We start from the raw sequence: 26,263 nt of genomic DNA on the forward strand, positions 1-26,263 counted from the left end.
TGCTGACTTCACTAGGGCCAACATTTCACCCTAAGGGTACATCTACACTGCAAAGAAAAACCTGCCACACTGAGTCTCGGAGTCCAGGTCAATTGACTCAGGCTCATGGGGCTCAGGCCATGGGGCTAAAAACAGCAGCGCAGATGTTGGGGCTGGGGCTGGAGCCTGGGCTCTAAAACCTGGCTGGGGGAGGGTCCCAGAACCCAGGCTCCAGTCCCAACGTCTCCGCTGCTATTTATAGCCCCACAAACCCAAGTCATTTGACCCTGCTCTGAGACGTGATGCCATGGGTCTTTTATTGCAGTGTATACGAACCAGCAGACACTGCCTGTCTCTTGCCATATGAATCTATCTAGCTAGCAAACGATTGTCATTTCTATCTATCTATCTATCTATCTATCTATCTATCTATCTATCATTGGAGCCTTCCCCTGTTTTGCCAATAGGATCACTCTCAAGGTATGTGTGTCGAGGGGGTTCCACAGGTTAAGGGTGTGGAGCAGCAAAGTATTCTTGGGTGAAATTAATTTTTCCACAGTCTGGTGCAGGAGGGGGGTGGGCAATATGTGCAGTGGACTTTACAAATCCTCCTCCCCCCCCACCACCACACACAGCCTACTCCTGCCTGACACATAGCTTTCTGGTCCAGCAAAGGGTTGCAGCTGGGGAGGGATGGAAGTGGCTGATCATCCCTTTCAAGATGGGAAGGAAGCCAGATGTGAACTTCCTTCTCTACCAGTACATGCCCGTGCAACCTGAACTAATGGGCATATCCATTAGCCATTAGCAGTAGAGGGCCTATGACACACATCTGGGCAGTTCTGTACAGTAGCATGTGAATCCCTGAGACCACTGGGCTCTAGCCTGAGTTGGAACTGAGCAAGGAGCCTGATCTTATTTGGAAATGACCCAGATGTGACCCGACTCCCTAGATCCTTGAAGCAGCCTGAGCGCTTACAGGCTGGGGGTGTGTCCTGGGATCGGGGCAGGTGTCATTACCAGGAGAGGATGTTATAGTTATGACTCTAATCTCACCCCAAGGAACTTCCCAAGGCTGCTAAACTGGTCCTCAAAAGTCTTCAGATTGTATTTTTTTCAGCCTGAAGACTCTCTAGAGACCCGGAAAAGGACCCCAAAGCCAATGCATCAGATCCTTTCAAACCTTAGAAATTGGCCCTTTTGACGCTAGGCCTATTCTTACTTCTTTGTACGACAGTGGCTCCGAGAGGCTCCAGCTGAGATCAGGGTCCCATGGGGCCAGGTGCTGCACAAACATGTAGTGTGTGAGAGGCCTGGCCCCTCACAGAGCTCAGAGTCTAAACAGATGATGGGTAGGGGGAAAGCAAACGTTACTTTCCCCCACTCCCTGTTTTACAGAGGAGGAACTGAGGCAGAGAGATTAAGGGCCAGATCCCCAAAGAAATGCAGGCATCTAACTCACATTGAGGTAGGTGCTGTAAGCATCTCTGAGACTCTGGGCCCAAATAAGTTGCCCAAGGCCGCATGGAGAGTGTATAGTAGAGAAGGAAATAGAACCGCTGTCATCCAAGGGCTAGTTTAGGTCAGGGCTTTGACCCTGTGATGGGGTATTCACCTGTACCGGAGAGGAAGGGGTTAATGGAGGCTTCATGGGCCTGCCACACCCTGTCCCAGAAAGGAGCAGTGGAGGTGAGTCCTCCAAGAAGCTTAGGGAGGCTGCACAGGAAGCAGCCAATTGGAGGGAGGCTGCACAGAATAGCCAATCAGGGCCCGGGGGGCTCACATAAAAGGAGCTGCAGGGCCAGAGACAGTCAGTGGTTCAGCGAATGAGCAAGGTATCCCTGAGGAGCTGAGAGGATTAGCAGTACCTTGGACAGAGCAGCTGCTAGCAGAGACTGAGGGGAGTGTGAGGGAGCTCCTGGCTGGCTGCTGAGACTAGTGGGCTGAATGCCTGGAGAAGAGAGTGAAGATGGTGCTGGGGCCTCGGGGAAGTGGCGCAGGGTATTGAAGCAGCAGAGACAGAAGTTAAAGAAGCTCAGAAGCAGGCTGCTATGCACAGGGTCCCTGGGCAGGGACCCAGAGTAATGGGTGGGCCTGGGTACTCCTCCTCCACCACTGGGAAAGTGGCAGGATTTGGACAAGGGTAGTAATTCCCCGTACACACACAAACACACACACACACACATCCTGGAAACGGGGAAATACTGATGGTGGCATGACTGGAGGGCTGAGTCCTGAAAAGGACACTGTAGTACTTGGCTTGAGGCGGGTCTGCAGGCGGAGATGATGATGGGAGAGGCACCACCAGGAGAGGGCACGTGGGCTGGCAGAGCTAATCCCCGTGACAGCCAGCAGGAGGCGCTGCTGTGGTGAGTGGGCCCCATGACTGACCCCAGGACCAGCCTTCCTCTACCGTTTCATTCCTAGTCTCCCCCCTTACACGTTTTATTTGTTGCTACTATCAGTTCTGCTCCACCGTGCTTGCAACAAGGGAGGCATGAGGTCACCGGACGCTTCGATGGTGAGTTACTTCAGCCTCTTCCTGAGCAAGGACTTGTTTAGCTTGTCAAAAAGAAGACTGAGAGGTGACTTGATTACAGCGTGTATCTTCATGCGGAGAAAATCTCGGGTACTAAAAGGCTCTTTCAGCTAGCAAAGCATGACATGACCCAATAAGCTGCTGCCAGACAAATTCAAATTAGAAATAAGGCACGTGGTTTTTAACAGTTCAGGTAATGAAGTTCTGGAACAAGAGCAGTGATGGGTTCTCCATCTCTTGGTCTTCAGCTCAAGCCTGGCTGCCGTTCTGGAAGATACGCCTTAGCCAAACACAAGTTACTGGGCTCAGCTCAGGGGCAATGGGTGAAAGGTAAGGACTGTGGTATACAGGCAATCACAGGAGACAATCTAATGGTACCTTAAACGCTGTGAATTCACGAAGGGCTAGGGAACAAATCAGGTCGTTCTCATGTCCTGGTCCCTTCAATAGTAATAGATAAGCCAAACCTCCTTTCCCCATTTTCCCCAGAAAGTGTCACTCTAACCCCACTGCTGCCCGGAGCACAGGGGGCATGATCCCGTACATGGATTTGCTATTATTGGTTAACTAGGCAGTGTAGAAAGCTCAATAACCACCGTGGATAAGTAGATCAGTGGCGTGATAGTGATTGACCCACATGTCAGGGCCCAGCATAGCTGTGAAAGCTCTCACCAGTCATGGATTTCCTACCCCCATATCAGCTGGGCACTTGAGCAGGTATGTTTGCATTTTTATTATTGTAGCCAGAGCCCAGGGCTCTATGGCTCTGGGTGTTGTACAGACACAGAGGCAGTCCCTGCCTCAAAGCATTTAAGACAAGGTGTGGGATAGGACCTGTCCAAGGTCCTAGGTCCCCTGATTCCCAGTCTAGCCCGCTATTCAGCAGACCTCATTAGTAGCTGCCCTAAGACTTTACCCAGAGCCCCTCTTTAATTTAGACTGGCTTAGGGAAGGCTTTGCCCTGGTCCTGTATCTCTCTGAAGTTCAAGTCACCACGAGATTATGTTCACCAGCAAATGAGTTCTCCCTTAACTATGGGCAAAAAATTTTCAGCTAATTCCCAGGGATAACATAGAGCAGTACGTGCAGTACACAGTGATGAACAGGAGGGGGAGCTCAGGGAGTTAGGATGAGAAGGAGGGTGATGGTGCCGCTTTTACGGGGGGGGGGGGGGGGGGCCAAGGGAAGATAAAAGGATCATGTGACCCCTCTGACCCCTGCTCACTTTCGTGGACACCTGTAGAGGGATAATGCTGGCTGCAGGCCAGGCCAGCAGGGGTGGACGTCTCTGACCCTACCTCCATCTAGTACATTGATGGTGCTCATTATCAGCATGGCAGTGCTGTAATCCCCATTGTCCCCAGAGCCGCCAGAGGGAGTTAGGCACCTGAATATCCTTGTGGGTCAAGCCCGGAGTGACTTGCCCCAGGTCATCTGGGAGTTCTGCGGTGGAGCAGGGAATTGAGCCCAGGCCACCAGCTGGCTCTCTAACTCTTCCTTCCTCTGACGGTGGGGCTGCCATCACCAGAAATGCACAGGGCAGTCCCGCTTCTCAGCTGTCTCTCCCACCCTGGTTACGCATCACACACCGCACAGCTGTCAGCAGGGAACCGATGCAGTAGCTCCTGCTGTGTGTTACGTGGTTGAATGAGCCCCTCCCAGCCAGCGGACGCCTCTTGGGGTTTGAGTCCCACTGGGGCGGCCAGGTTCTAACACGTACATTCACACACCGCAGTCGGCAGGTGGACGGGAACCCTGACTCCTGGAGCTGCGTAAGCACTGGCCCCAACCCTGATGGAGGACACCTTTTCACCTGGCCATGGGTGGCTGCCTGCTAGAGGTGACTCCAGGCTGTTGTCATCACTCAAGGGGCTTGGCACCTTACCACAACTAATGGGGTTTATATTCTCAGCACTCTGGGCGGTAGGGGAGTGTCACCCCCATGTTACAGATGGACACGGCAGGAGAAGTGACTGGCCTAAACTCCGTGGCTGCCTATGGCTCAGGCAGGAATTTAACCCAGGTTTCTTGAGCCCCAGTGCAATTCCCAGTTTGTTAAACAAGGCTGCCTACCCTTAGGGAGGCACCCTAATGGGTGATGTGACTGAACACGCTATGGAGCTGATCCTAAGCTCTTTGCAGTCAATACGAGTCTTTCCACTGACTTCAGCTTGCTGTGGATTGGGCCCTGAGCCAGAAGGACTTTCAAGGTGATTAAACACTCCCCATGAATATCAGGAGAGGGTCATTTGGCAGCCGTTTCAGTTAGGATTAGTGTGACCAGAGAGCAAGTGTGCTCCCGGAGTTACCTGGACTCACAGGGCCTATTCGCCACTTACGCACTAGCAGTTTAAGTGGGAACTAAGCTACGTTGTACAGGGTGAATTTCCACCCTGCCACCGTGAGCATTCTCAAGCCAAAGTCTGCAGCTTTATAACCATCCCCCCAAAATTGGTGAGTCCAGTGCAGAACCCAGGCCCTGCCTTTTTCCACGCTGAATTCGGCCCGCTCCGAATTCCCCCCACCCCAGTGGAAGTTTGTCAGGGAGGTTTCTTTGCAGGAAAAGCAGCTGCTTGGCTGGGAAGAGCTGACAGATTCCCAGCCGGGGCTCGATGCCATTTTGCCGGCACGGAAATTTGCAGTGAAAAGAAAATGTTTTGCTTTTTCCTCTCGCCCCCACCCTCGCTAATCCACATCAATGCTCATTTCCTGCTGGTGGGGAGAATTGCTTGGCAAAACTCTACCCCGCCTGTGTCCGGTTTCGTGTACTAGGCAGAGCTTCACAGAAATCCACGTGACCGCTTGTAATTGACATGATCACTGGGATCCATGTGAACAGCATGACCTGGGTGATCAGTGGAGGCGACCAATAAAACAGGATGGATGTGAGGTGATACAGAGGCAATCCCATCCCTACTATCATGCTGTAGAACTCAAGGGGTTACACCAGGGCTTTAATCTGGCCCATTGAACCTTTCATCCCTAAATTGCCAGTTCAAACCCAAGTTTCTGGATAGCAATAAGCCACTCAAACTGATTTAACAGCGTCCACACAAGGGACTCAAACTAAATCAGTTTGGAAACGATAGCTTGGCTGGCAGATGATTTTTTCCCCCCTATAAAAATTCCAGGTTTCCACTGAAAAGCAAAAAAACAAAACCAAATAAAACCACCCTGCAATTTTTTTCAGTTTTCAGCCATGGAAAACCGGTTTTTAATTTTTTTTTCTATGAAAACTGCAATATTTTGGTACAAACACATAGTAACACCCCAAGAAGTTTACAGTCTAAGACAAGGCAAAACAGGTGGGCACAACCAGGAAGCGGCTGGAGAGAGGATGCAGGGGGCAGGAAGGCGCATGGAGAACCAAAGATAACCATTAGCTGCATGCAGTTCTTAGCCAGTCAGGGGCAGTGATCACAAAATTTCCCATTGGCTTTTCAGCCTGTGAACTATTTTGGATTCTTTGTTATGTCTCTTTAATTATTGTTCCGACCAGTGTATCCGTACTGAAGCCTGCAGTTCCCAGAATCACTCTTAGGGGCATCCTGAAAGATAGTGGGCCTTACTCTCCATCACTGTCATCATTTACACGAGTGCAGATCACTGCTCTTCTGATTTACCCCCCATATTGCACTGGTGTAAACACGGACCTGAGGTACACAGGTGCAGGGTGATGGGGAATCAGGCTCAAGTACAGTGTTTGCTCCACTCCACTGCTCTGGTCTAGGGCCTGGTTTTAACGAGATTGATGTTGTTTTGGCAGGGGTCACCAGGTGGCGCTCTTGCACAGTCATAGGAGTGGTGTTAGTTTGGGGTGATGTTGTATTCTGGGGGAGCTGTTGCAAGCAACAGGCAGTTTGGTGGAATCTCTCTAACTACATTCGGCTCTTGGGGCAGAGCTGCGCCCTGGGGACCGGGCGTGGCCTGAGATGCCTGAGAGGGGGGTTGCCGGCCTGCTGTCTGGGACACTGCTGTTCCAGGACTGGTGCATGTAGTGTAAATAAATGAGTTACTCTAAAAAGTCCTCAGTCTCTGGAGCCCTGATCTCTCCTCCTATGGAACATGGACCTGCCAGCAGAGAGGTGATGATATCTTCCCCAACCGCAGCAGCTGCCACTCACCCCCCTCCGCCAGTGAACCTTGACCATGAGCTGGAGAGACCAGCCCCAGGGTTGAAGGGGGAGCTCAGTCCCTCTGACCTGGTTGGCTGTTGCCATCCCTGCTGAGGGAGCAAACCTGGTTTCTGCCTGGGAAGATGATTTTTGTGGTAGAGCCATTCGCCCACTAGGAACCAGCCTGAGACCTGACAAACTTGTTTCACCCCCGGGGACCACCCAACAGCTATAAAGGCCTCCCCTGATCTTAAACCACCCCTGCCACGGATGTGCTTGTGGCCCTCTCGACCTTATCTCTCTCCTGCTCTTCCTGGCTGCACCAGCCTCCTCCCTGTGCTTCCCCACAATCTCTCTGCTGGGGGCACACATGTCTTCTCCTCTGCAACTCCTGCCACCTGCAACTGGCCACAACAGCCTCCCTCTCCTTCACATGCCCACTGCCCAGGCCTGGTCATTCCTTTCGCCTCTGGGAGAAGGACTAGGATTTGCATGCAGCGTTGTGCAGCCTGCAAAAACCTATCGATCTATCCCCAGACACTTCCCGCATCTATCTATCTGTCCCTCTAACTATCCCCATACACACCTCTCTCTCTCTCCCTCTCCATCCCTCCTGCCATGTCCGAGCCCCTTTTGGAAGGGGGGTGGGTGTGTCTGATGGGCCACATCAGTTACTTGCTAATTACCCTCCTCCCCAGAGAGCCTTGGGTGCCTTTCGGTTTGTCACATGCTCTGGGACCCTCCGATACCAGGACCCATAAAGCACCGGCCTGCAAGATGCCCTAACTAGATCAGGCCTCCCCTCGCCAGGGCGGGCAGCCTAGGAGCTCTCCCTCCCTCCCTCGCTCTCCCTCTCTCTCTCTCTCTCCTTTCATTACCGTCACTTGTCCTCAGTGCTCCAGAGGAGGAGCTGGGCCATGAGAATGCGGGAGCACGAATCCCCCGCAAGTGCACCGGCCTGTCACCCAGAACGCCTTGCATACTAAAATCCTGTCTCACTGCACGGCTGAGGAGTAACCGGGGAAGACAGCTCCAGTCACTGGAACGGAAGAGTAGGCCGGGCACAAAGGCAGCTCCAGAATTTACTGTAGAGGAGTTTACAGCTGATCTTGCAGCTAAAGCACAGGACTGGAGGGTCGGATGCTTGGGTTCTGTTCCTGGCTCCGCTACTGTAACCACTCTGGGCCTCGCCTTCCCCATCAGCACCACAGGAGACCAGTTTCCCAGGGCTGCTGTGAGGCTGACAGGTGTCTATAAAGTGCTTTGGGATCCTCCGGTGAACAGGGTTGGGGGTAATGATTGAAGGCATAGGGCACATGTAATTAGCGAGAGGAAATATCTGGCTGTGACATGCAAAACAACAGGCCCATGCCCCTTGCCTGGTGCCATCACCAGCTACTTACCAGGCTGCCGGGCACATGGGGCACATGTTCACATGTTTCAGCTATTGACCTCACAACACTTTGCCAAATAAGGGCAGAATCACGGTCTCCCACAGTATTCTTGTCAGGAAGTTAAGGAAGTATGGGCTGGATGAACGCACTATAAGGTGGGTAGAAAGCTGGCTAGAGTGTCGGGCTCAACGGGTAGTGATCAATGGGTCCATGTCTAGTTGGCAGCCGGTATCAAGTGGAGTGCCCCAGGGGTCGGTCCTGGGGCCGGTTTTGTTCAATATCTTCATAAATGATCTGGAGGATGGTGTGGATTGCACTCTCAGCAAATTTGCGGATGATACTAAACTGGGAGGAGTGGTAGATACGCTGGAGGGGAGGGATAGGATACAGAAGGACCTAGACAAATTGGAGGATTGGGCCAAAAGAAATCTGATGAGGTTCAATAAGGATAAGTGCAGGGTCCTGCACTTAGGACGGAAGAATCCAATGCATCGCTACAGACTAGGGACCGAATGGCTAGGCAGCAGTTCTGCGGAAAAGGACCTAGGGGTGACAGTGGACGAGAAGCTGGATATGAGTCAGCAGTGTGCCCTTGCTGCCAAGAAGGCCAATGGCATTTTGGGATGTATAAGTAGGGGCATAGCGAGCAGATCGAGGGACGTGATCGTTCCCCTCTATTCGACATTGGTGAGGCCTCATCTGGAGTACTGTGTCCAGTTTTGGGCCCCACACTTCAAGAAGGATGTGGATAAATTGGAGAGAGTCCAGCGAAGGGCAACAAAAATGATTAGGGGTCTAGAACACATGACTTATGAGGAGAGGCTGAGGGAGCTGGGATTGTTTAGCCTGCAGAAGAGAAGAATGAGGGGGGATTTGATAGCTGCTTTCAACTACCTGAAAGGGGGTTCCAAAGAGGATGGCTCTAGACTGTTCTCAATGGTAGCAGATGACAGAACGAGGAGTAATGGTCTCAAGTTGCAGTGGGGGAGGTTTAGATTGGATATTAGGAAAAACTTTTTCACTAAGAGGGTGGTGAAACACTGGAATACGTTACCTAGGGAGGTGGTAGAATCTCCTTCCTTAGAGATTTTTAAGGTCAGGCTTGACAAAGCCCTGGCTGGGATGATTTAACTGGGAATTGGTCCTGCTTCGAGCAGGGGGTTGGACTAGATGACCTTCAGGGGTCCCTTCCAACCCTGATATTCTATGATTCTATGATTGATCAGCACCCACAGTTTTACAGAAGGGGAAACTGAGGGATGGAGAAGAGAAGTGACTCACTTAAGTCCATACAAAAAACCCACTCTCATCCCAGATTAGAACAGAACCCAGGCATCCTGGCTCCAACTCCCCTGCTTTAACTCAACAGGTAAAATCCCAGAGCTGGGAACAGAACCCAGGCACTCTGCCCCCCTGTTGCCTCCTGTACCCCACAGCTCGTGTCTAGTGGTTAAAGTAGGGGGCTAGGAGTCAGGACTCTTGGGTTCTATTCCCTGCTTGGGGAGGGCAGTGGGGATTAGTGGTTAAAGTGGGGCGGGGGCTATGAGTCAGAACTCTAGGGTTCTTGTCCCAGGTTGGGGAGGGCAGTGGTTAAAGTAGGGGGCTATGAGCCAGGACTCCTGGGTTCTATTCCAACCCTGAGTTTTTCAAAGCATGTGAGCCAGTTCCCCCTCCCCTCCAAAATCACGAGATTGGCTTAAAAATCATGATTTTTTTTTAAACTAATAAATGCTGAGCACTATCTATTTACTTTCTGGTTTCTGAGCCTCCCATCACATTTTCAAACTTTTCTCCACAGCCACGAGGGCTAGACACGTACCCTTCCTTTAGTGCAGACTGAGATTCTCCTGCACCTTCTTGGGTCTAGCATTTGGGGCTTCAAAACCCCCCACTATAAATCATGAGACTCACGAAGGCCAGCTTCCCTCTAGTAGATACATCCCTAGAACTGGGAACAGAACCCAGAAGGCCTGATTCCCAGGCCCCGCCCCCCCCCTTCCCACTCTATCTCTAGACAGAGGAACCATGGGGCCCAAACGATAGGGGGCCGTGGGGTGCCCAGTGCCTTTCCTTCTCACCTCTGCCATAGGGCTGGTTCCTGCCCTAGGGCTCCTGCCTGGCCTTGCCCCACTTCCAGCAGTCCGTGTCCCCTCTGCTTTGCCTGCAGGATGCTCTCAGTGCCAGCCTCAAGAACAGCTCCCCGGGGAGCTAGGGTGATTGCCCACCTGGGGCAGCCAGCGGGGAGGAGGTGGATACAAGAGAGGGTCAGTTTTGCGTATCACGTGACAAATTTCTGGGGACACCCCTGAAGCACAGACCTTGAGAGCACTTCCCTCCAGAGCTGCTAACCCGACCGCTCTGCTGTGCAGCTGAAAGCCAGCACCGCTACACAGCAACTGAGGGTGGCTGTGTCTTTGTTGGCATCCCACAATCCCATGGGACCCTGGTGCCACCGGACCTTTTACTGCCATCTACCCTGAGATGTCCTGTCCCTGTAAACGTTTGAATACTTCCTCCCACCCCAGTGAAAAGCCTCAGTTTCATGTTGTTTTCAGTTTTGCTGCCCGAACAATAAAGCTACCACCAGAGCAGAGAGCTGGGTCCCAGCTCCCTCTGGGTCTGTGTCTAAGCCCTTCTCTGCTGGGTCCAGATATAACATTTGGTGAAAAAGATTTCTAGCCCATGAGTGCCCAGCGCTGCCTCTGCCTGAAGAAGAAGAGGAAAATGTACGCTAATAATACTATGAAAGGAGGGGAAAAGTTCACCTAGAGGTACAAGGTGGCCAACTGCTGCTTTTGCTGCTGGGACAGTGAGAACCAGCCAGCTAGCGACCGGGAATTGGCAATTAACAACAGACCACAGGAACAAGCTGCTGCCTGGAGCTCCTGCAAACATAACAGTGAGGGGGAAGTAAGCAGCCCTTTGGTTGCCCTCATGCAAGCAGGCAGAGAAAGAGAAACAGCTCAGCCTGCACGGAGGGTCTATAGCTAGCAGAGGGAGCCCAAGCACAGCTGAAGGAAGAATACTGCGGACAGCTGCGATGGCACACAGCCAGAAGAGGCAGGTCAAGTGCAGATTGTGCCGGGCCAAAAAAGACAGTTTCTTTGGGGCGAGGGACGTCCAGGAGCTGTGAAGTCCAACAGCAGAGGAGAGAAAATGGCAACTTTTCTGGAGCATGTCGGTGAAGCTGATGACAACTGCAGCTCTTGAGTAGCGTACCTTGAACGTTTTGAGTAATTTGTAACTTGCAACCCCATTCCAGACGGACAACGAGTTTCAGCCTTGCCGACAGCGATGGGTCCGAAGGCACATGGACTGCTGCGTGACCTAGTGTCTCCAGCTGTGCCCAGAACGGCCACATACACTGCGATTACTGCAGCAATGGTAGCAGAATGATATTGGTTCCATGAGTGACACCAGGGAAGTGGAGAGTCAGTAGCACCGTTCGCTGAAGCTCTAAGGAAGCTGTCAGAGCACTGTCAGTTCAGACAGCCATTAAGTGATGTCCTGCATGAACAATTTGTCTCTGGACTACACAGTGACCTGACCCAGAAGAAGTTATCAACTGTATCAGCACTTACTTTCAAGAAGGCTGTTGAAGTAGCAGTTGCCCTGAAGATTGTAGAGAAGGGTTCTCTGGACTTTAGTGTGCACCAAGAAGTTCACTTCCTGCATTGGTGAGAAAGAGGATCATGGGAACGTAAAGAACTTCTGTGAGGCCGTTGTGCACAAACTACGCATGCTGAGAGGATTGCTGGACACGCCAAATTATTTGCAGAATGTGCCAGAAGAAAGGACACATCACCGTGACCTGTCACACAGTTCATTGATGAGCAACAGAGAGTAACCGTCCAGCGAAGACGACACCTCTGAAGATTGAACCTAAGAAAGGAGGAAAGTCAGGACTTCATAATGTGGGAAAAAACAAGAGCTCTAGTGACATTGACCAAAATCTAGCACTACACATGTTATCAGAAGCTGGAGTGAGAGATGGCATCTGGATCATGCCCTTGATTGAAGGAGTTTCTATAAGAATGGTGCTTGATATTGGAGCTGCTGTTTCACTGATTCTTGCATCTACCTATCACCAGACTCTGGATCATGCCCTTGATTGAAGGAGTTTCTATAAGAATGGAGCTTGATACTGGAGCTGCTGTTTCACTGATTCTTGCATCTACCTATCACCAGACTGTGGATCATGCCCTTGATTGAAGGAGTTTCTATAAGAATGGAGCTTGATATTGGAGCTGCTGTTTCACTGATTCTTGCATCTACCTATCACCAGACTTTGTCACAAGTTCCTCTGGAAGAAACCTCCACAGTTTTGAAGACTTAAATTGGAGAAAAGTTGTTCCCAAAAGGGATACTCCAGGTGGAAGTTCAACTAGAGGGACAACCAGTTGTTTTACCCTTGTATGTGATTGAAGGAAAGTATCCATCATTATTTGGCAGATCTTGGCTTGAGAAGCTCAAGATGGATTGGATGGAGATCAAGGTGATCATGAAAGCACCTTGAAATCGTCAAGAAATACTGGACAGACACTCCACAATGTTTTAAAAAGAGCTTGGACAGGTAAGAAACATGTTAATGAAGGTCACTCTTAAGTATGACAACCAGCCAAAATATTGCAAGCCCAGAGTTGTGCCTTATGTTCTGAAGCCTCTGGTAGAAGCTGATTTGGATTGTTTAGTGAACATTGGAGTCCTGTCACCAGTTTCACACAGTGAGTGGACCACACCCATCAGACCAGTGATCAAGAATAGCTCAGTCCGAATTTGCAGAGATTCAAAGTGACGCTGAATCCAGTTTTACATGCAGACTATGTCCACAACCTCGTATTGAAGATTTGTTTGCTACTATTCGTGGTGGACAGGGTTTCAGTAAATTGAATTTGCTCTGCGCATGCCAAAAATGGAGATTGAGACGGCATCTCGCAAATATCTCACAATCAACACACAAAAAGGTGCATTTTGTTACAACATGATGCCTTTTGGTATCACACTGGTACCTGCCCTGTTCCAGAAAGCCATGGATGAGATTCTGAAGGGACTGAATAGAGTTCAGTGCTATTTGGATGACATCCTTATTACAGGAAAGGAGTAAGAGGCTCATCTTCAAAATTTGGATGCTGTTTTGCAATGTTTGGAAGACGACGGACTGAGAGTACGTGAAGACAAATATGAGTTTTTCAAACCTTCAGCTGAATCCCTTGGACATGTAATTGACGTTACGGGCTTAAAGAAATTGCCGGGGAAAGAGAAGACAGTTTTTGAAGTGCCACCGCTAGAGAACATGTCACGGTCATGTTCATTCCTCAGACTGCTTAACTAATACAGTAAATTTCTGCTCAATCTGGTGACGGTATTGGCACCTTTACATGAAACATTACAAGCAAAGAAAAAATGGAAATGGACTAAAGAATGTAAGTGTGTATTTAGGAAGCAAAGAACCTGTTGACATCAGCCAAAGTTCTTACGCACTTTCGTGCTTTGCGACCATTGCAGCTGGATTGTGAAGCTTCACCAAAATGGAGCGATTGCAGTTCTTTCCATGCACATTTTTCCTAATGGCATGGAGAAACCAATTGCCTTTGCATCACAAACACTTGCCATGCCTGAGAAGAACTATGTGCAAATAGAGAAAGAAGCTCTCAACATTATCTTCAGAATTTGGAAATTCCATGTCTATCTCCATTGTGGACATTTTACCTTGCTGACGGATCATAGAATCATAGAATATCAGAGTTGGAAGGACCTCTGGAGGTCATCTAGTCCAACCCCCTGCCCAGAGCAGGACCAATCCCCGACTAAATCATCCCAGCCAGGGCTTTGTCAAGCCTGACCTTAAAAACTTCTAAGGAAGGAGATTCCACCACCTCCCTAGGTAACGCATTCCAGTGTTTCACCACCCTCCTAGTGAAAAAGTTTTTCCTAATATCCAACCTAAATCTCCCCCACTGCAACTTGAGACCATTACTCCTTGTCCTGTCATCTGCTATCACTGAGAATAGTCTAGATCCATCCTCTTTGGATCCACCTTTCAGGTAGTTAAAAGCAGCTATCAAATCCCCCCTCATTCTTCTCTTCCGTAGACTAAACAAAACTGGACACAGTACTCTAGATGAGGCCTCACCAATGTCAAATAGAGGGGAACAATCACATCCCTCGATCTGATGGCAATGCCCCTACTTATACACCCCAAAATGCCATTGGCCTTCTTGGCAACAAGGGCACACTGTTGACTCATATCCAGCTTCTCGTCCACTGTCACCCCTAGGTCCTTCTCTGAAGAACTGCTGCCGAGCCATTCAGTCTAGGTGCATTGGATACTTCCGTCCTAAGTGCAGGACTCTGCTCTTGTCCTTGCTGAACCTCATCAGATTTCTTTTGGCCCAATCCTCCAATTTGTCTAGGTCCCTCTGTATCCTATCCCTACCCTCCAGCGTATCTACCACTCCTCCCAGTTTAGTGTTATCGGCAAACTTGCTGAGGGTGCAATCCACACCATCCTCCAGATCATTAATGAAGATATTGAACAAAATCAGCCCCAGGACCGACCCTTGGGGGCACTCCTCTAGATACCGGCTGCCAACTAGACATGGAGCCGTTGATTGCTACCCATTGAGCCCAAAAATCTAGCCAACTTTCTACCCATTTTGTAGTGCATCCATCCAGCCCATACTTCTTTAACTTGCTGACAAGAATACTGTGGGAGACCGTGTCAAAAGCTTTGCTAAAGTCGAGGAATAACACGTCCACTGCTTTCCCTTCATCCACAGAACCAGTTATCTCATCATAGAAGGCAATTAGATTAGTCAGGCATGACTTTCCCTTGGTGAATCCATGCTGACTGTTCCTGATCACTTTCCTCTCCTCTAAGTGCTTCAGAATTGATTCCTTGAGGACATGCTCCATGATTTTTCCAGGGACTGAGGTGAGGCTGACTGGCCTGTAGTTCCCAGGATCCTCCTTCTTCCCTTTTTGAAAGATGGGCACTACATTAGCCTTTTTCCAGTCTTCCGGGACTTCCCCCGATCACCATGAGTTTTCAAAGATAATGGCCAATGGCTCTGCAATCACATCTGCCAATTCCTTTAGCACTCTCGGATGCAATGCATCCGGCCCCATGGACTTGTGCACATCCAACTTTTCTAAATAGTCCCAAACCACTTCTTTCTTCACAGAGGGCTGGCCACCTCCTCCCCGTGCTGTGCTGCCCAGTGCAGTAGTCTGGGAGCTGACCTTGTTCGTGAAGACAGAGGCAAAAAAAGCATTGAGTACATTAGCTTTTTCCACATCCTCTGTCACTAGGTTGCCTCCCTCATTCAGTAGGGGGCCCACACTTTCCTTGGCTTTCTTCTTGTTTCTAACATATCTGAAGAAAGCCTTCTTGTTACTCTTAACATCTCTCGCTAGCTGCAACTCCAGGTGTGATTTAGCCTTCCTGATTTCATTCCTACATGCCCGAGCAATATTTTTATACTCATCCCTGGTCATTTGTCCAATCTTCCACTTCTTGTAAGCCTCTTTTTTGTAGCATCACCTGTTACCTTCAATTTTGGATTGAAATGTGGAATTCCATCATTAGTTGCTGCTCGTATGCAGTGAGGGACATTACAACTTTCAGCTCATTTCCATACTATTCAATTTGGCTGTCATGCTTACCATGCTCAAGCTCCCGTCAATGCAAAGAAACTTGGACAAAGTGTTCTATCTCAGTTTGACGGATAGGTTGCCCTTCATAAGCACAGACATCAACAAAGAATCCACTGAGGATGCTGTTATTTCTCTTGTGAAGGGAATGGTATCATAAGGATCAAAAGAATCCTCAGTTTACACACCACATGTCACATCAACATGAATTATCTGTGAATCATGGTGGCATCTTATAGGGAAAGTGAGTGATCATTTTGAAATCACTTCAATCTCAGATTATGGAAGCTCTTCACAAAGGTCATTTGAGCATTGTATGGAGGAAGGCCATAGCTCGGAGTCGTGTCTGGTGGCCAGTGAATGACGATGATATTGAGAGGAAGGCAAAGTGCTGTATTATGTGCCAGCAAATTCAGCATGATCCTGGCCCAGCTCAGATACACCCATGGTTGTGGCCTCAGGCTCCATGGACACATATTCACATGGACTTTGCTGGACCATTAGAATGTTATATGTTCTTGGTTGTAGTCAATGCCCATTGGAAATGGTCAGAAGTTCTCAGAATGACTTCTACTACAGTGTTGGTCCTGCTTTGAGCAGGGGATTGGACAAGATGACCTCCCCTGAGGTCTCTTCCAACCCTAATATTCTATGATTCTATGATTCTACCAAGACAACTGGGACTCTTCATACCTTGTTTAGCCAATTTTGTTTATTGTTACAGTTGGACAATGGACTTCAGTTCTGCTCTGAAGAATTTCAGAGGTACGCTCTGCTCCATCCATCCTGCTACAGACGGACTAGTGGAACGCTTTGTACAGATGCTCAAGCACGTCTTAAAAGCTAACAAGTCTATTTTGAGTCCTCAGCAGAAATTGGACAATTTCTTGTTTGTCTGGAGGAACACACCACACACTACTACCCTGAAGTCACCTGCAACTCTTTTCTTGAAGCCATCTTTGCATAGCTATTGGGACCGGCTTCCTCCTGATGTTGCCTCTCATGCGTAGCCAAATCCCAAGCTCTGCAAATTGATTGACGACATGAGACGCATAATCATTCTTTTCAAGTAGGAGACTTAGTCTGGACTCGCATCTATGGCAGTGGAGTGAAATGGATTCCTGGAGAACTTGTGAGATGCATGAGTCCAGTTTTATTTGTGGTGAAACTAGCCAACAGTATTTTACGGAAACGACATATGGACCAATTGTGGCCTCAATAAGTACCAGAGTCTGGGGATGTTTCAGCAGGACTTTCTGCTCTTCCAGTCAAACCTTCTTCCATTACAACTCCTAATTTTGGTGACTTGTTGGCAGAAACTTTGGTACCAGATCCAGTTGATCCCATACCAGAGCCAGCTGATTGCTTACCACTGACTGCACCTGTTGTTCAGGACACAGCGTGAAAACCAGGGGTATGCCTGCACTTATAAATTGTATAATTAATATTTTGCTATTCCAGGGCAGAATAATCCCTCGGTCCACCCACAACTTCTTGTTAGTGTTTTACGATAGCCACGTAAAGCATAATGTATGCTTGGTAAGTCTTTTAAAGTAGGATGGAGGAATGTGAAGTCCTGTCCCTTTAAATGTCAGCATATTCCCCCAACCCAGTGAAAAGCCCCATTTTCCTGTTGTTTTGCTGCCTGAATAATGCAGATAGCTGAGTCTCTATCAGCTCCCTCTGGGTCTGGGTCTAACTGCTGCTCTACTTGGTCCAAATATAACAGACCTACCCGTTACGTGACTAGAAGCCACTTCCCTCCCCCCTGTTGTCCCCATAGAAATGGGGGTACTTGCTTGAGTGTGACTACAACCTCATGCTCTGGGGAGGCCCCCATCTGCCCCCTGCTTGCCTCGGTGTGGCTGGAGGGCTGCACTGAAGGAGCAAGTCTTTCCACTCCAGAGACTGGGGCAGGATGGGATGCAAATGCATGAAGGGAGAAAGTGGGGCTGGAAGGCGGCAGGAGAGGGGGCCCTGCCATCTTACATAAGGCCCCAAAAGCAGGGCTTTCTCTCCCCTTGCTAATCCCCAGCCTGGGAGATAAATGGAACCAGACAGAGACAAAACCCGCCAGGGAAGAAAGCGATGTGTGTTTCTGACTGAGTCACGGCCAGGCTCCCCCCACCCCAACCCTTTGCTTCCCCCAGCCCCGGTCTCCTTCCCTGCAAACAGAAAACAAGCCGGGAGGGAACAAGAAAGGCCCTTTTCATCTTCGCGTCAATGTTTGGAAACTTGTCCTGGAAGCGAAGAGCTTGGCTCATCCTCATCCTCCCCCCACTGGAGTCACATGGCCCCTGCACCGCCCTTTCTTGTTTCATTGGCGTTTCCGGTGGCTGGGGAAAGGGGGGGGGACAGTGAGGTGTTGTGGGGCAAAAGGGCCAGGAAGTGTCATTCTATGTATCCACCCCATTCGCTTGATCGCCCATCTCGCTCCAGACAGGCTTTGTGCACCTGTCCATCTCTCCGGCTGCTAGAAAGAAGGCAGAACGTTCCTTGCCCTTAATATGCCAGCTGTTGGCACCACCGGGCTTCTCTCCTCAGGCCTGGGTGGGAGGAGCGGTGCCAGGATAAATCTCTCTTCGTTATAATTCAGATGGGGTGCAGATCTAAGATGGATCTGAGGGTGGGGGACCCTAGGTGGCATTTTGGGTCCCTGTTGTCAGAGTTGGCCCCCGTCTTTGGCTGAGTCATCAAAATGTCTGTGCTTCCCCTTTGTTACACTCTCCTCAAAGGACGGCGTCTCTTTCCTTTGAGGATCCCCTCAAATCACCAATGCATGTGGCCATCCAAGAAAGAGAGAGGCTGGAGCATTGATCAGCTGGCCATGCCCCGAGGAAGCCCTGTGTTAATATTCTGCTACCTGGCTGCAGTGTACAAAGGGTTAGGCTGCATTCCCTGTCACCGGTGCCTTTCATCCTGCCTGACATCTCTCCCACCCCCTCACCAAGAAGGATGCTGACAAGCAGACGACCTTTATTTTTGGCCTTCTGAGTGGATCAGATTGCACTCACAGTGACAGGTTTTTTGGAAAAAATCTTCCCCCCCAGGGCCTCCTCCCAAGCCCCCTCTTCCAGCATCGCCAGTTATTGTGGTCTTATTGTGAGACCCGCAATATTTGCTGTTTTTCTTTCAAGCACCAGCTCCTGGAGCCATGGAATTATGTGCCTCCAGGTTGAAGAGAGAAGCTGGAAAATGTGAGCCCTGGAGACCGCACTATTATCACCCCCTGATTTTTAACACAACCTCAGAATTTCTGACAGGGCTTGCTCATAGTTTTTGAATACTTGGCGAGGGCAGTACATGATTTACAGTAGTTATGTGACTCCACAGTCATCTGCCCAGAACCTAACGAGCTAGCAAAGTATTATCACGATTTTATAGACTTGGAAGATGTGGCACAGAGGAAATAAGCAACTTGTCCAAAGTCACCCACAATCACCAACACACGGGGGACTTGAACCCAGGTCGCCCCCATTGCAGCCCCATGTCCCTAACCACTATGCCACCCAAGGTTATCCTTCCTCCTATTACACCCATCTCCCTGTGCTATGCTCTCACCCGCCCCTATGGCCCTGACTCTTAGGTCCAGCACAGAGCCCCAGGGTTGGGGAGCACCTCCTTTCCTCTGGCCACATCCCTCTACTTAGGAGGTTGTGAGCTGGGGGCGAGGGGCATCCAGAGAGGAATCAACACCCTCTGCTGTGCACACACCTCTGAGACACAGGGCTTGTTGTGGCATAAGGGTGGCTATTTGTGTAGGAGCCCCTTGTTAAAATAGTGGTGGCAAATCACATGATAGGAGTGGCCTAACATACTATTGCCCAACATACGTGCTCCTGGGAAAGGCCAGGACTGGATTAGCCCGGCACGCTCCCACAGCGAGCGCTCCTGCCCCGCTTCCCGCAGCGGCCTCTGCTGGGAAAGGCTGGGACCAGAGTAGCCGGGAGCTCCCTGCACAGCCAGCGCTCCTGCCCCACTCCCCACAGCGTCCCCTGCTGGGAGAGACCGGGACTGAAGTAGCTGGGAACTCCGCCCACACAGAGTGCTCCTACCCCGCTCCCTACGGCACCTCCTGCTGGGAGAGGCTGGGGCTGGAGTAGCCAGGAATGCCGCCCCCTTCTTCCCCCCATGGGCAGTGCTCCTGCCCTGCTTCCCACAGTGCCCCCTGCTGGGTCACACCAGGACTGGAGTAGCTGGGAGCTCCCAACAGTAACTGCTCACCTAAAGCAGCATTACTCTGACCTTTGGAAGCTGGCCCCCACGTCAGGAACATGAAACCAGCGGTTACCCCCAGTGCCCTGCCATGTGTTGTTGAAGTCCTGTACATCTTAACACATACATCTTCAGTCCCTTTGCACGGCTAAGCCGCTACATTCCCCTGCCAACTCAGAAAGGGAAAGGCTGGTGTGCACCAGGAGCCGGGCTCCCCTCTGGTTTCTCTCATGGTGTGCAGTGAAATAGTTAACAATGGTGACATTAAAAGCACCCTCAAGGGCATCTGAGTCTGCCCCCATGGAGACTCACGGGGTAACTCTCACCTTGGAGGGATTGTTTCAGGCTCTCTGCAAGCTCAGACAGGCGCCCGTGCACCAGTTCCACTCGGAGCCCGTTTTCCAGGGGTCCTTCATTACCACAGCAGTTAGACACTTGGCTTGTTCTTTTTTTAAATGACTGTGGAGACTCTGGAGAACAATCGAGAGGCTTGTCTGAGCCCATCAGAGGATGGGCCCCCCTCCTCCACACTTTAGGTAACACAGCCCCGCAGGTGCCCTTGGTTGGAGCTGAAATGGCAGGAACTGGGCTCCCCTCCCCAGGCAGCAGCCCCACGCTGCCCGCCATCATTCATCCAAAAGCAGACGGTGCAAAATCTGAGCTGACAATCTGCCGCCGCGGTGAATAGCCAGCAGATCTGGTTCCATGTAACCTCACTCCCGGGACCTTCTCCAAGCAATTTTCTGGAAGGGCCTCGGAGCTTTTGGAGTCACAAAAGGTGAGTGTGCGCGCCGGGCAGCAGGGGCCCCTCTCCGATAGATCTGGGAGCTGGGACGGCCAGGGAACAGCCATGATGACCTCCGAAGCATAGGGGAGGAAAAGATGGTGTTTGCAGAACTGAGGCTGGAGGCAGGATTGTAGAGATGCACGCAAGGAAGGGTGCCAGACCTTCGGGTTAGGGAGTGCTAGAGGAGCTAGGTTCAATTCCCAACTCCAGCGTCGCTCCCCTTGGCGAGTCACTATGGGTATGTTTCCACAGCAACTAGACACCTGCGGCTGGCCTGTGCCAGCCGACTCCTGCTCGTGGGGCTCGGACTGTGGGACTGTTTCATTGCTGTATAGACTTCCGGGCTCAGGCCGGACCCCAAGCTCTGGGATCCTCCCACCTCGCAGGGCCCTAAATCTCGGACTCCAGCCTGAGCCTGGAAGTCTACACAGCAATGGAACAGCCCGGTGAGCCCGAGTCAGCTGGCACGAGCCAGCTGCGGGTGTCTAGTTGTTGCGTAGACAGACCCTTGGTGCTTCAGCTGCCTGCTGTAAAAGTGGGGCTAAAAATCCTTCTCTTGTCCCTTTAGATTATAAACTCTTTGAGTAGCAGTGTCGGGGCCTAGCCCAAGGGGCCCCTGCTTGTGGTTCGGAAACATGGAATAATAAAGGCATGATCACAGGGTATAAGTACCTATGTGGGGAAAGAATATTTAATAATGGGCTCTTCAGTCTAGGCAGGAAAAGTCGAACACGATCCAATGGCTGGAAGTTGAAGCTAGACAAATTCAGACCTGAACTAAGGTGTACATTTTTAACAGCGAGAGTAATTAATCGTTGGAAAACCTGCTAAGGGATTGTGGTGGATTCTCCACCACTGACCATTTTAAAATCAAGACGGGATGTTTTTCTAAAAGCTCTGCCCTCGGGAATTCATTTGGGCAGGTTTTCTGGTGTCTGCTCCATAGGAGGTCAGACAGATGATCACAATGGTCCCTTCTGGCTTTGGAATCTATGAATCCCCCTTCCCGCCAGGGCCGGCTGCAGGCACCAGCTTTCCAAGCAGGTGCTTGGGGCGGCAATGAGAATGGGGCGGCAGGCCGTGTCCCGCGGCGGCCATTCGGCGGCAGCTCCGCTGCTCTTCTGGGGGCGGAAGCAATTTGGCGGCGACTGCTTGGGGCGGCAAAATTGGTAGAAAGAAAAGGAGTACTTGTAGCACCTTAGAGACTAACCAATTTATTTGAGCATGAGCTTTCGTGAGCTACAATAAATTGGTTAGTCTCTAAGGTGCTACAAGTACTCCTTTTCTATTTGCGAATACAGACTAACACGGCTGTTACTCTGAAAATTGGTAGAGCCGCTCCTGCTTCCCCCAAAGGTTTTGTAACACCCTGACTGCCAAAAACACCAGGCCGTAAGCACCCTGACCACCTTTGTTTGGTCTCTCTTTCCTAAGCGCTGATTTGGTGTAGGAGTGTGGAAAATGTCAGCATTCGAGGGGTTAAATCCCACAAACACTCACTCACACACACACACACACACACACAAACCCTCTAGTGGCACAGAGCCACACACACCCCTGTGATGGCATTCAGCGTGCTTGCCTGCAGTTTAACGTCCCAGTGCTCCTGGCACTATCTTAATGGGCCATTGTTCCACTAAATCTTGGAGAATAAAACCCTAAAGAGATCAAAAGTAATGGGTGGGTGCAGGCCTGGGGGATTTCTTTGATTGTTACTGAGCTGCACACAGAGCTGCCTCTTAAATACATGCTCCTGAAGAACATTTGTATTTATTACTGTCTAGATGGCATTTGACTCCAGCTGTTTTTGCTACTAGGAAGGTGCTTGGTTGGAGCAGTTGTGGGGAAAGGGGAACAGAGGAATTAGACCGTTTTGAGAGGAAATTATTAAAGAGATTGATTTTTATGACAAAATACTGGCTTCCTCACCGTCTCCTGATCTGCTTACTTAATGATCCAGGGAAGGATCTGCAGTGTAAACAGAACAACACATTCATTTCTTTTTTTTTTATTGTTAGCAGCTAGACTCTGGGTTGGAAAAATGTGACTCTCCTATGGAACTGGGGCATAATAAAATATGGATTGGCCTTGTAATGGAAGATCTTTCACCCCAAGAACGGGCACAAGAGAAGCTCCAAAGAGAAGATAGGTATTTAGAAGTTTGGTCGTCCTGTCGAGTGTTGTCAGAGGAGAAGGGCTCCCCAGCCAGCAAACCAGAATCTAGCCAGGTTCTTTGAATATTAACTTGATCCTGAATAAGTAACATAAATGTAGGATGTTAATGGTTTATTGTAACTTTGGTTCAATAAAAAGTGTCACAAAACCCAAACAAAAAACAGGCTCATGGAAACGAGAGCTGGAAAAAGGCCTGGTAGATTCCAGCTAGACTCCTCCAGCCCCATACCCCCAAGGGCAGGGCAGCATCGTTCCTTGTCTACACACACAAGTTGTACTGATTTAACTGTGCTGGTCTAGATAAAGCAAAGCAACATTCCTAAGTGCTGGTTAATGCCAGAAAATTAGACTGACCCTGCTATGTCACTTGGGGGTGTGAAAAAGCCACATCCCTGAGCAGTATAGTTAAGCTGACCTAAGTCCCTGGCATAGACAGTGCTAGATCGCTGGAAGAATTCTTCCGTTGACCTAGCCACCGCCTCTCAGGGACGTGGTAACACCCAGGGGAGAACCCCTCCCATCGGCATAGGTCATGTCTACATTGTAGAGCTGCAGCGTTTTAAAGTGCAGATATAGTGTAAGAGGGGCACTGTCATATCAGTAGAAAAGTGTTTATCCTGCTATAGCAACTTAAAGTCTGCTGCAGTTTCCACGGTATACATCTGATGAAGTGAGCTGTAGCTCACGAAAGCTCATGCTCAAATAAATTGGTTAGTCTCTAAGGTGCCACAAGTACTCCTTTTCTTAGTGTGAAAAGGGGAATAAATGAGACTGGTACATGGTCCCTTTCTGTACCAATAGAACACACCGGTATGTACCAGGATAATACACTAGGGGGTGAACTGCTATAATTGTAGGGTTAAAAAATAACCCTGCGTCCTGATTCTGGGACAAAAAGTCTGTGTGCAGAGCACGGACCCAGGTGCTGTTTTAAATGTCTCCGGCCAGGGTGCTCCCAGGCCTTCCTTCTGGAGATGACTGCCCACTAGCCTAGCCTTTGGAAGTAGAGGACCCCTGGCACCCAGGTCAAGTCCCTGTTCTACCGCACACCTGGGCAAGTCACTTAGGTCATGTCTACGCTGCAAAATTAAGTCGACCTACCTTACTTTGGCATACAGCTGCCGCAGCAATTCCAGGGCAGGTGCGGGTCTACCCTTTGCTCTTTGTGTCAGCAGTGTGCGTCCTCATCAGGAGTGCTAGTATCAATTGTACTGCCAGTGTGGGGCATTGTGGGTTGGCTTCTGGAAGCCAGTAACAGTCGATATAGGCAATGCAGCGTCTACACAGACGCTGCGCCGACTTAACTACATCGCCCGGGACTCTACGCTGCTCAGGGCGGGGGAGTTATGAAGTCGGCCTAGGCTGGGGCAGTTACATTGGCAGGAGTGAAATTTTAAGGTGGACACTTCCACAGTTAGGTCGGCGTCAGCTTCCCTGCGTCAGCTGAACTCTGTAGCGCAGACCGGCCCTGAGATATTAACAGGAGCCAGATAAGGGCATGTCTACACTTAAAACCCGGGATCGGCGCAGCCGCACTGCCACAGTAGCACTTAAATGATGCTGTAAGCCGACGGGCGAGAGCTCTCCCTTACCATTTTTAGCAGGTGGAGGGGTGGGCTGATGGTGTAGCAACCAGACTAGGGCCTCGAGGGCCAGCGTCCTGCCCCTCATGCAATCTCTTACACCCCTGCAAAGGGAATTTAAATGACCCCCATTCAGAGCCAGCCCTTAGTGTGCTGATCCTCGCGCTGCCACCCCCTCCCTTGCTGCTTTGCGGCACTCAGTCTGTGCCTCAGTTTCTCCTTCTTTTGAACGGAGTTAATGAGACTTGACTGCAGCGGAGCGAATAATGGATTTTTTAGTTCAGGGGCCAAACCAAAAAATCTGGGGAAAAAAAGATCCAGTTCAATTTGAAGCTAAACCAATTTTTCCAACAATTTGCATCAAATCGAAAAACACGGGAAAACTTTTTGAATTGATCAAAACATTTTGGGTTGACTCAAAACAAAACTTTTTAAAAGTTTTTCTTTTTTTTTGATTCAGCTGTTTTCAGGGTGTTTTTCAGCGTGTGTGTTTCAATAGCCAGATTGGAAACCAAAACACTATTTCAAAGTGAAAAATCAAGATGGGACATATTAACTTTTTTAAAAATATGTTTGTTTTGTTTTTTTCAGCCCATCCCACCCGTCCGTCCTGCCGTGGCTACACTTCTGTATTTAGCACACCAGCTTGCCCAGAGCTAGTGCAGGGATGCCCGTCCTAGCTGGAAATTATGTCGCCAGTGCAGATAGACTCTGTCAAATCATAGAATATCAGGGTTGGAAGAGATCTCAGGAGATCATCTAGTCCAACCCCCTGCTCAAAGCAGGACCAATCCCCAATTTTTGCCCCAGATCCCAAATGGCCTGCTCAAGGATTGAACTCACAACCCTGGGTTTAGGAGGCCAATGCTCAAAGCACTGAGCTATGATAATAGTGCTGCCCTCTGTCATGGGGGTGGGAGGCAGGGCTGAAGATTGTGAGGCACTCACAGGCTATGCTTGGGGCTGTGTAAGACCCACAGACAGATCTGGGTCCCCTCCCCTCCTGCTGCCACTGGGTAGGGTGACCAGATAGCAAGTGTGAAAAATCAGGACAGGGGAGGGGGGTAATAGGTGCCTATATAAGAAAAAACTCCGACTATCAGGACTGTCCCTATAAAACCGGGACATCTGGTCACCCTACCACTGGGGCAATGGGGCAGGGGACCGTGGGTCGGTGTCTATGCTGGAGGCTGTGACAGGAAGGTGAGCTTTGGAGCAGCCAGCCAGAGACTGGCACGCAGGGCTGCTATTGAAATACACTGTTGCTATGCTGGGAATTCTACCTGGGTGAAAACAGCCCTGACGGTGGCTTCGGGAGCCAGGCATGCAGCCCGCCTAACAAGGTGCTAATTGCTGCTCCCACCTTCGAGGTGCCCCAGCGTGGGCAATAGACAACACCAGGCCCCTGTAACTGCCTGGAGATAAGCACAGGGGGCTATTATGCAATGAGCAGCCAAGCAGCAGGTCTGTGTCTTCTGCTCTGGGTGCTCTGGGTGGCTGCGGGTTGGACGCTTGGGACCTACAGATGCTGGCGGGGTTTGTAAAAGGGCTGGCACCGTGCCCAGTTCGTGCCATGGTTGACCTGTATACCGGTACCTGCCTGAAAGCAGAACTTGAATTACTATTGCTAGGGTTATGACTTGCTGCTAGGGGCAGGGCTTAATCTGGGACCTTCAGCGGTAAACACAGAGCTAAAGGAGCGACCTCCTTAACTGGTAGCTGCAACGTCATTAATATTTATTATTTGCAAGACTGTATGACCAAAGACTGTATGACCTCTGTTATGGCTCAGGACCCTGTACGAACACAGAACAAAAAGACAG

General features: G+C 50.2%; 1 protein-coding gene across 1 annotated transcript in view; it reads right to left on the minus strand.

Annotated features, from left to right (window-relative positions):
- KCNJ10 (potassium inwardly rectifying channel subfamily J member 10) overlaps positions 1-26,263 on the minus strand; it is a 66,335-nt gene that overhangs the window by 8,198 nt on the left and 31,874 nt on the right. The window lies entirely within an intron of this gene.

Source organism: Caretta caretta, chromosome 24 (genome assembly GCF_965140235.1).
Source record: "Caretta caretta isolate rCarCar2 chromosome 24, rCarCar1.hap1, whole genome shotgun sequence".
In the NCBI taxonomy this organism is placed as follows: domain Eukaryota; kingdom Metazoa; phylum Chordata; order Testudines; family Cheloniidae; genus Caretta; species Caretta caretta.